The 10428-nt window shown below is 70.5% G+C and overlaps 1 protein-coding gene across 1 annotated transcript in view; it reads right to left on the bottom strand.

Annotated features, from left to right (window-relative positions):
• Nucleotides 1-10428, bottom strand: part of BOP1 (BOP1 ribosomal biogenesis factor) — a 53618-nt gene that overhangs the window by 22001 nt on the left and 21189 nt on the right. The window lies entirely within an intron of this gene.

Here is a 10428-nt window from a genome sequence, read left to right as displayed (position 1 = left end):
CCAGGCAGGGCTTGCTCGGCGATTTCATGGGCCCCTGGCTGCAGGGCAATGAAACGCTCCGTCCTAACGTCACCAAAACGGCGGCCCGAGGCTATAAAGTGCGCAGGATGGAGCGAAGCTGAGCCCCTGCTGGGGGCTGAGCCCGGTGCCTGCGGGTCTGGGGCGTGGGGCCCGCGGGACGAGGCTCGCAGCAACGCTGGAGGCGCGAGCGAACCCCCAGCACTGGGGTGGGGACGGCGGGGGATGGACGAGGGGGTGCGTGGAGGAGCCCCAGGGACCTGGGGGTGTTGGATACCCAGCGAAAAGAGCGCGGCCATCACCTCTGTCCTCCTCGCGTGCACGGAGTGGGCCCTAAAGCAAACGCAGACCGGGACACCCCTGGTGAGCGCCCGCTGTGCGGAGGAGCCCAGCCCCGGAGCTGCAGGGTGCTGTGCGGCACCTCCCGGCCGGGGCAGCCAGGGACAGGACAGCCAGGGACAGCGAGGGGAGCGCGGGGAGGCCGGCGGGTGCCCTGCCCTGGCATCCGGCTCCTCCCAGGCCCGGCAGCTCCGCAGGGAACGGGACACATGGAGCCGTGCCCCCGCTGGGCCACGGGCTGCGGGGGGACGTCCCCAGGCTCAGGGCGGGCAAAGGCTGTGCTGAGGGCCACCGGGGTGGGAAGGCTCCCCAGCCCCTCGGCACAACCATCGGACATGTCGAGGTCGGAGCAGCTCGTGCCGGAGCAGCATGGCCCGGCCTCAGCCCCCAGTTAGGGCAGCGGGCAGAGGCCGCTCCGTTCCGTGCCGCAGGGTCCGGAGGCACCGAGCGGCTTGGGTACGGGGCCGCGGGCTGGGTGCGTCCGGCGCTGCCCTCACAGGGAGCTGGGCTGGGCACGGGGGCTTCACGCGAGGGTTTGGAAGAGCTCTGCTCTGCACAGAGGGAATTTTTGCATTTTTAATTTCAACACTAGTGGTCTCGGAGCTGGAGAAAGGGGTTTGGAAAGCCTCCCTGCCTCTCAGGCAGGACAAAGGCACGCACGAGCAGTGACGGACGCTTTTAAAGCGCACTTCGGAGGCGCTGGGGAGGAAAGCTTCAGTGGAGCCCTTTCGGGTCCCGCAGATGAGGTCGTAACACTCAGCACTTAGACGATGCTTCGCCGGTTCCAGGGGACGCTGCCAACTCGTCCCCACCCACACCGGGGCTGCTGCGGTCACGCAGGGACAGGGTCCTCAAGCACCCAAACGCACGGCACGGCAGTGCAGGTCGCCTTAGCACGCACCTGGCGGGAGGGTGCCGGTGCCTGCCCGTGCCGCAGCCGGGCACCAACGCGGTGCAGAAGGCACCGGCCGCAGCCTCGGGCAGCGGAGGAGGAGGAGGGCTGCTCCCGTTCGGTGCCGTGCGCACCGGGGCTCCCGCAGCCTTCCTCCCCCTGCCTGCCACCGCCAGCGCGTGTGCTGCCGGGGTGGCGAGGGGAAAAAAACCAGGGAAAGGGACGTGCAGGCACTGCTGCGGGGGACGCAGCCCCCCCGGGTTTCACAGCATCTTGCAGCTGTGCCGCAGGCAGCAGCCGGCTCTGGACAGACCGCGTGGGGATGGATGTGCCCTCCTGCCCGCGGCGCCGGGTGCGATGCCATCGCTCCCCGGTGCGGCCGCTCACCTCCCTGCCCGGCTCTGACGCACGCACCCTGCGGGGGGGAAACCTCCCGGGACCGGCAGGAACACGCACGGCTCTGGAGACCGTTTCCGCTCCCTGGCCGGTGCCAGGGGACGGGTGGACGTCCGCGCAGAGCCGTGCGGCAATTGCTCTCAGCTGTGCGATAGGGCCTGCCCGGGCGCCGAGCAATTTTCCAGCACATTTTTGCTCTGTGAAGTCACAGGTAGCTCCGGGATGCGCACGCCTGCCCTGGTCTGCCAGTTCGGGGGACGGGGCGACGGGCAGCAGCTCCTCTCTGGAGCCACCCCCGTGGGACTGGCTGCAAGCCACAGGCTCTTGCCCCAGCCCTGGGCACCGCAGCTCCGCTCCTCGCCCCTGGTGCAGCCCAGCCCCTGCCTTCAGCCCCTGGCACCGGCTTCTTTCGGCATTTGCACGGCTGCCCAGAAGGGGGTGGTGGCAGGAGCGCACCGCCACAGGGGCTGGGCAGGCAGCGACGAGGTGACCGGGGACCGAAGCAGCCTGGCACGGGCACCAGGACACCCCCAGGGGGCTCCATCGCCCCCAGCCCCGTGTGTGCGACCAACCCGCGGCCACGGGCACGGCTGCCAGCCCGGAGGCAGAGCTGGGAGCAGGGAAACGGAACAGACGAGGTGCAAGCAGGCGAAGGGACCGAGAGCTGGGAGACCCCTGCTGCGAGGGCGGCGACCCCCAGACCTCTCCGCTCGCGATGCCCAGAGGCTGTCGGCTCGACACGGGGGCACACTTCAGCCTCTGGCCAGGAACCAAGCTGGGGCGTCCCACGGCGGTGCTGCCCTGCGCTCCGACAGCGCCCGAGCTGAGGCTGGGAGCCACCAGCGCCCGCCACCTTCCTCGCCTCGAGGCAGAAATGCTCATCGAAACCACCCTGCTGGAGACAGGAGCTAATGAGGCACGACGAGTGTTTAATTTAGCACAAACAAAGCTCTGCTGAAGGCGGCTCTGCGCCGCGCTACCTGTGCCCGCTGCCAGCCCGCAGAGCCCTGGCACCGCGTCTCCCGCGGCAGCAGAGCTCTGCACGCCAGCACAAAGTCAACCCACAGCATGCCGCCCCGCCTCGCGCACCCGGCAGCGAACGCTGCCTCCGACGCGGTCCTGGCGAGGCGAGCTTCACCCAGGGGGTGCAGACGGGGGTACCACAGCCCCCAGGTCGCTCCCGGTGCCGCACGCTGCATCGCCCCTGCACGTCTGCTCCTTGTCACGCTCCGGAGGGGACCGGGGACACCAAACACCGGCAGCAGCCCGGCACGGAGCCGCCGCCAGCCCCGCTGCCGGTTCCTGCCCCTCGCAGCCGTGCCCTGGCTCAGCCCCGAGCTCCCCAGGCAACCGCGCTGCCTGGCAGTGACCAAAGAGTTCCGCCGGCCTCGTGGCACGCCGGCACCTGGCAGCCCAGAGCACGGGGCTCTGCCGACCCTGTCTGCCCCCAGCCCAGCTTGTCCCCACGTCCCCTCCCGGCTCCCAGCCCAGCCTCTGCTGGCCCGCCGTGGCTGAAACACCCGACCTCAGCCACGGGTGGGTGTGCAGAGGCTCAGCCTGGCGCCCTCGCCCCGGGAGCCCTGGGGAGACGTGGACCGGGCAGCTCGGGGCGCGAGGTCCCCGATGCAGGACGCACAGCCCCCGGTGTCCCCGCACGCTGCTGTGCCCGGGACGGGAGCCTGCACGTGGCTGCAGCCGCTGCTGCTCCCAATCGCTTCCATACACCTCCCCTGGCCCCCGCGCCCCCGCCCCGCGGCAACGCGTGCAGCTGGCGGGCTATTAAAATAATGCAGGTGAAAATTATAGGTTAGCTAGTAAAGCCTTAAAGAGGTCCCCGAGAAGAAAGGAAAGGGGTCTTTAAACACACCTTCCTGGGGAAGCAGGCCTGCCTGGGGCGTGCGGCAGCCCCCGAGCAGCCGGGCTGCCCAGCTGCAGGGGCCGGAGAGCTCGGGCACCCCCCGGCCCCTCGCCCGGCCCCCCCAGGGCTCGCAGCGCCCCGCTTCCCCACACCTCTGAGGCTCGGCCCCGCACCCCGCGGCAGTGCGTGCCCCGATGCCTGCCCGGGTGGGACCCACTGGGCCCCACGATGCGCCCTGGGGGCTGCTCCTGCCCCAGCCCCACCGCAGCTCAGCGTTAGGAGCACGGAGCCGAGGTGCGCGGTGCCAGCAGGCCGGCAGGGAGGAGCTGCAGCTCCTCGGGCGCAGGCAGGGCCAGATGCAGCAGCACCGCGGGGCATCGCCTGTCCCCTTGGGCCTGAACGCCTCGGGGCAGACGGAGACTCGTCCGCCTCTTTGCCACGAGTGGGAAAGGACAAAGAGAGGAAGCAGCCCCTTGCTGTAAGGAGCTGTCTCCAGAAACCTGCCCTCCGGGGAGAAACCTCGCCACCCCCGCACGCTCCCAGGCCCGATTGGCTTCAGCTCCCACCCGTTCATCTCCCGCACCCACCAGGAAGGGAAAAACGGCTCCAGAAAATCAGGGGGATGCTGCACGCTGCGCCCAGCCGAGAGCCATCCTGGGGGAACCGCAGGGCACACGGGAGCCGGGATCAAGGATTTGGGGTGTCAGGTGAGACCGCAGCCTGCCAGCACACGAGGATTTACACGCGGGGTTCAGGAAAGCAGAGCCGGGTCTCGCCAGCCCCGGGGACCGCTCCAGATGCGGGAACCGCAGTGCCCGGCCCGACGGGCCCTGCTTCCTCCTTGCCCCACAGCCCAGCGAGACGGGGAGAGCTGCGCCACGGGGATGTCTCCTCGTGCAGGCACGCACTAACTGCTTACCAGGCTCAGCCCTGGCCCCGGGGGGTGAGTGAAAGGGGCAGAGAAGGAAGAGAAGGAAGCCCAGAGGTGCCGCGCGCACCCCCAGGCACGGCAGGACGCGAATGCCCCAGCTCGGCTCCGGGGGGGATCGGTTTCCCCGGCCATTCCGCATGGCTGCGGGGCTCCGGGGAGCTCTGAGAACAGGAAGCCAGCGGTGTAATTTTGAAGGAAATTCTCAAAGCCAAGCCATTAAGGGCTAAAAAGCGGGCTGCATCCAATTCGATCGGAACGGAGCAAAATAAAAACCATCGTAATGGCAGGTTCAATATTGAGAGTAACCCAATTCCAGATTTCCTCCTCTTAATCCTGCAGGAACCCGCAGATGGCTGGGGGAGGGGGCCGTGCCCGCCCAGGCGCGCGGGGCCGTGCTGCCGCCATGCTCGTGCCCCCCGCACGTCCCCGGGGCCCGGAGGAGGCACGGCGAGGAGGCACGGCACCGCGCGCCTGCCCCGAGGCCGAGCTCCGCGCTCACCGGCACATCTCCGCCACTCGTGGCACGGAGCGGTGTGACCGTGCTGGGTCCCCCGGCACGAACGAGTGGGGCTGTGCCTCCGCAGCCCCTTCCCAAATGCCCATGGGTGCCCCAGGACCTGGACGAAGCTTTCAGAAGGTGTAACGGGGGGGGGGGGGGGGGGGGGGGGGGGGGCAGTCACCGCTCAGCCGGCGCCGCAAACCAGAAGCACTCGGCGCGACCACCTCGCTGCGGGCCGTGCTCGGCGTCACGTCGGTGCCCTGGGATTTGGGGCCGGTGCTGCAGCCCTGGCTCTCGGCCTGGACACCGCGTCCCCCCCGCCTTGCTGGGGGAGCCGCGTGTCGGGCCGGGCTGGGGACGTGGGGGCAAACGCGGGGAGCGCGGCTCTGCCCGCGGCGAGCACGGAGCCGTCCCGGCCGCCCCGACCGCCGGGCGCCGCGCTGCCCGCCCCCGGAGGGTCCCGCGGCCACCGCCGCTGAAAGCCTGGCCCGGGCGAGCCCCCTGCTCGCAACTACCTGTCCCCAGGCCGGGGGAATGAGCTGCTGCGCTCCCCACATGATCCATCACAAGGTGCTCCCTGCCTGCAGCCCTGCTTAGCACCTGCGCGGCTGCCAGGAAACACATGTGACCCCGCCGGGCGGGCTCGGCAGCCCCTTTCTTCCTCTGATTTAGTTGCTGCGAGCTGCTCCCCGCCCTCCCCCTCGCTCCCGATGCTTGCCAGCTGGGATCCCCGCTCCCCCGGCAGGGCAGGTGCCGCCCGAGCCCCCCGGCCCGGCGGGGAGGGAGCCGCGGGCGGGGACCCCCCCGGTGCCGGTGAGCCGGGCCCCCTGCGCCCCGCTCCGCTGCCGTGGCTCGGGCGCAGCCGCGCTCCCCGAGCGGGGTCGGCCGGCGGCCCCGGTGCGTCCCCGGCCCCGGCAGCGGGCGCGAGCCCCCTCGGCCGCCCCCGCCCCCTCCCCAGGCAGCTCCAGCTGTCAATGGCTCAGATTGGAAGTGCAGGTACGGTGCTGGCGCCCTGCCCGTCTCCCCTGTGTCTGTCTGGTGAAAGAGGAAGCCAGTCCACCTCTGGAATCCTTCACTCTCTCCTCGTTCCTGCTCTCCCCGCGTCTCCCCCGGGGATTCGGGGTCAGCCGCTCTCTCTCGGTCTCTCTTTTTTCCCCTGCCCCTATCGGATTACAATGCGTGCAGTGTTCGCTCCAAATCCCCCACTGCACGTTAATTCTGTTCCTCTGTCTCTAACTACCAAACTGCTTTCCTGTGCCTCCTGTCTTTCCATTCCTCCTCCGCTATTTTTTATCTCTGACAAATAGAGCACGTCAGCTCCAATTGGAGCGAGCGGGACGGGGACGGGGGAGCAGCCAGGAGCCGCCGAGGGGGCAGGCGGGGAGGGAGCCCGGCCAGGGCAGGGCCGCCAGAGCCCGCACCAGCGGTGCCGGGCGGCAGAGACGCGCGGGTGCCCGGCTCCATCGCCCGAATCCCAGTCGCTTCCAGTGCTCCGAGGAGGTGCCCCGGAGCTCGGAGACGGGCCCTGGGTCCGGAGGCCACCTGAAGCAGCTGGGACCTCCCACGCGAGCCACCAGCCCCTGCCTCAGTTTCCCCCTTAGCGCACACGGTTGGCTCCCCTCCACAGGCTGGGATGCTGCCCAGGAGCACGGGGCGAGGCTGCTGGGACGGCTTTGTGCCGAGCTCTTTGCTCCTGCCCAGCGCCGGGCCAGAAGCGGGACGTACGGACTGCCAGCACTCCGTGATTAGACAGACGGGCCCAGGCCGTCGCTCCTCCTAGAACCAGCCGCCTCCCGCTAAAGGCAGGGCAGCAGCGGCACCGCTGCAGCCGAGCCCCACGGCCTCCCTGCCCAGGAGGCACCGGTGCTGAGACCCCCCTGGTCTCCTTCCCCAGGAGGCAGTGGTGCTGAACCCCCCCACCGCGTCCTGCACCGCAGCCTGGGGACCCGGCCGGCCACCGGGCAGCAGCCCCGGTGCGTGCCCGTGCCTCAGGGCGCTGCCGGCACTCGCGGTGCAGGGGAGGAAGCCAGGAGCATCCCGGCCCCGGCCTCCCCGGGGACAGAGGATGGGGAAGGAGCGAGGGAGGAGGCACGGACCAGAGGAGGGGGCGGCAGGACCTCGCCCCGTGCCCTCCTCCTGCGACGCGGGGCTGCGGCAGCCCCCTGCCCCGCAGCGAGGGGCACGGCGGGGTCGGAGGGTGCGGGGCTGGGAATCCCCGCACCGCGCGCAGGAACCGCGGAGCAGTTAACGAGGGGAAAGCGCTCGCGGCTTCCTCCGCTCGGGGCCAGGCGGCGCCTCCCCCATCGCAGCCCTCCCCAGGAGCCGTGTTTGCCTCGTGAGCCGCTGTCAGCGGCCTCCCTGGCACTCCCTGGGCAGGACGGGGAGGTGGCACCGTCCCGGCCCCCCGGGGCAGAGGGGACCCTAGCAAGGTGGGGAGGGGCAGGCACAAAGGGCAAGGACGAGGGAGGCCGGCGGTGCCCGCTGTCAGGCAGGAGGGCACACGAAGAGCAGGTGAATTCCGCCCGAACACCAGGAAACGCTTTCTTGCTACGAGGGCGGCCCCGCTCCGCTGCAGGTTGCTCAGGGCGGCTGTGGGGTCTCCGTCGCTGGAGAGGTTCAGAACCCAGCGGGACGCGGCCCTGGGCGGCCGGCTCCAGCGGGACCAGGGCAGTGCGTGCTCCCTGCCAGCCTCAGCCCCCCCGGGGGTCAGTGCAGGGTACGGACCCACAGCCCCCCCAGAGAGACCCCCCGAGCACTGCCAAAGGCAACGCAGAGGGCAACCACTAGGCTTCAGAGCCAACAGGCTCACAGGACAGCGGGCAGCCCGGGACTTGCCGCATCCGCACAGCCCTGGGAGCACAGCCGAGATCCGCTCCGTGCCCGCCACGCGCCAGGGCCACGCGTGTCCCCGATCAGCACCGCCCGGGGCGCGGGCTCAGCACCTCCGCGGGCAGCTCCCCTCTGCGCCAGGTGCTCTGGGCCGTCCCGGCCGTCCCGCTCTCGCCAGCCGCACTTGTCACGAGGGGAGGCAGGGAAGCGGCTGTCGGCAGGTAACGGCACCCGTCCCCGTCCCCCCCCCACCTCGCAGCCCATCTTCCACACCAGGAGGCCGCGGGGACAGCACGGAGCCCGTGGTGGTGGTGGCTGCAGGTCCCGGGACCGGCCGCGCTCACGCCTCTGCCTGCTGCCAGCGGCCGCGCGGGGGCCGGTCTCCCCCCCCCCCCCGCCACCTCCGATCTTTCCGTGCTGATTTACTGCCCACAGAAAAAGTTTCCCTCTTCGAATCCAAGATTCCTTGCGTTTTGGCTCCTGCTCCCGCAAACCCGAATCAACTGTTAATTTTGGCAAGTCCCGCTCCGTGCTCTGACCGTGGTTGGACTTTTCCATTCTCAACACCTTGGGGGCTGCTCCGGGGGGGGGCACAGGCATTCCCCCTCTCCCTGGGCACTCTGCCCTCCGCGGCACAGACACGGACCGGGAGGACACGGGGGCTGACCCCGCGCAGCCGGGGGAGACCCGGAGCCGCCGCTGCCCGGCCCGGTGCCCACGGGGACGCTGTCGGGGAGGTCCCACACCGCGGGTCCACGGAGATCCTGCAGCAGCGCCGGGGCGGGAGAAACCCCACGGAGCAGAGGAACCTGCTGCAGGGGGACTGTGGTTACGTGGGCTTGGGAGCTGCCCCGTGAACGTGTCCAGCACCGGCAGAAGGCACGGGGCCGGGGGCCACGGCCGGCACGGTGCTCAGTAGGGGCCGGCGCCCCTGGAGGGGCTGCCTCGGCCCCCGCCGGGTGCCAAATCCTGGCGCTGGCCTGCGCGCACGCTCCCCTCCCCGCGGCCAAGAGCTGCCTTATAAAGGAGCCGCCCACATCTCGCTTCTGTGCAGAGCAGGCCCAGCTCGTTAAAGATTACGAGATGTAAAGGCAGAGCACAGGCCCCCTGCCTCGGCGCCTTCCCAAGCAGGGCAAGGGGGGGCGGGGAGGGGGGGGGACGGGGCCACGGGCCTGGGCAGCGGCCTCCTGGGATGCGCGGCCCCCTCCCACCGCTCCCCACCTGCGGAGCGTGCGCTTCCCGCTGGGATCGATGGATTCCCCCTTCCTGGCGGGCTCAGGGACGCCCCCGCTGCCCCTTACGCCGCTGGGGAAGGGAACGAGCCAGGCGCTCGCGGGCTCCGTCCCCCAGCTGCTTTTCATCGTGCCCAGGACCCCCCCGGGACCCCCTCTCCCGGCCATCTGGGAGCAGAGCTCGGCGCGGATGAAAGGAAACGCCGCGTGAGCCCTGCCCGCGGTGACGGGCGGTGGGTCTGGCACCTGCACCCCCCGGCCCCCCCCGCCCACGGAAGGATCAGCCCGCGCAGCGGGAGCAGCACGCGATCCAGCCCCGCTGCTCCCCGGGACCTGCCAGAAAGAAAGAGCAGAGTCTTCCATGTCAGCATTCCTCCTGCTAAGGAAAACACGGCCCCTTCCCCTGAAGAGCCCATTAAAGGCAGATTTCCTGCCGGGCGCCGGGGGCGGGGGGCAGAGGGAGGACCCGGGACGCGCGGCACGGTGACCGCCGGCCCCGAGCGAGCCCTGCCGGGATGCGCGGCTCCTTCCCGCCTCGAGGGGATGCTCCGCACGGTGACAGGGCTCCGGCGCCGGCTCCAGCTCCTTCTGCGTGGCATGAACCCAGAGAAGCCGCTCCGGGGGCTGCAGTACTACAGGCGAAGCACGCGCACCCCAGAGGGCACAAGGTGCCATTTTCCTGCTCTCCTCGCTGCAGGAGGCAGCAGCCCTGCCCCGACGGCCCCCCAGAACTGCCCGCCCCAGCTCCGGCCGCAGAGGGGAGGCTTTCCCTTGGCGATTCCCTTTCAGTGAAGAAGCAAATCCCACAGGCCCTGAGCACCGCAGCCGGGGCGGCCTCGTGCCTGGCTGGCTCTCGGCACGAGCCCCGCAGCCTCCTGCACGCACCAGACCCCGCTCCTGTCACCGGCACCCACGTCCCTACGCCCCAGGGGGGCCTTTCCAGTGGCTTGGCCTTCACGAGGCCGCTCGTGGAGGGCTGAGCCCACAGCCAGGAGGACGCCGGGGAGGTGGGAGATGACCTTTGGGGTCCCCTCCGCCCCGAGCCGCTCCAGGATGCGACTGCACGACGCGGGGAGCTCCGGCCCCTCGCAGCTGCACCGGTCGCTGCCCCCGGCCCCCCACAGCGCAGGGCGCCTCTGCCTCCCACCAGCCTCGTCCCTAAGCACAAAGCGAGACAGGTTTTAACGACCCCGGGTCATTAAGGCAGCATTCCTGCAAAGCCAGCGCTCGGCGCATCGCCTCCCCCTCCTGCCACCCGAGCCGGGCTCCGGAAGGAGGCCTGGCCCGAGCCGAGCCGTGCGGGAGGACGCGCTCCTGGGAGCAGACGGACTCGCTCCCCGGCGAAACAAATGCCTGAGCGTCACCCACATCCCTGCGCCGGAGCAGCGCGTAATGGGAAAACCCGATGTGGTAGGAAAACCTGACGCTGGGAGA

This window comes from Anser brachyrhynchus, assembly GCF_964034855.1.
Source record: "Anser brachyrhynchus genome assembly, chromosome: 2".
NCBI lineage: Eukaryota > Metazoa > Chordata > Aves > Anseriformes > Anatidae > Anser > Anser brachyrhynchus.
Note: the sequence above shows the minus strand (reverse complement) of the source record. Positions and strands in the feature narration are given on the sequence as shown.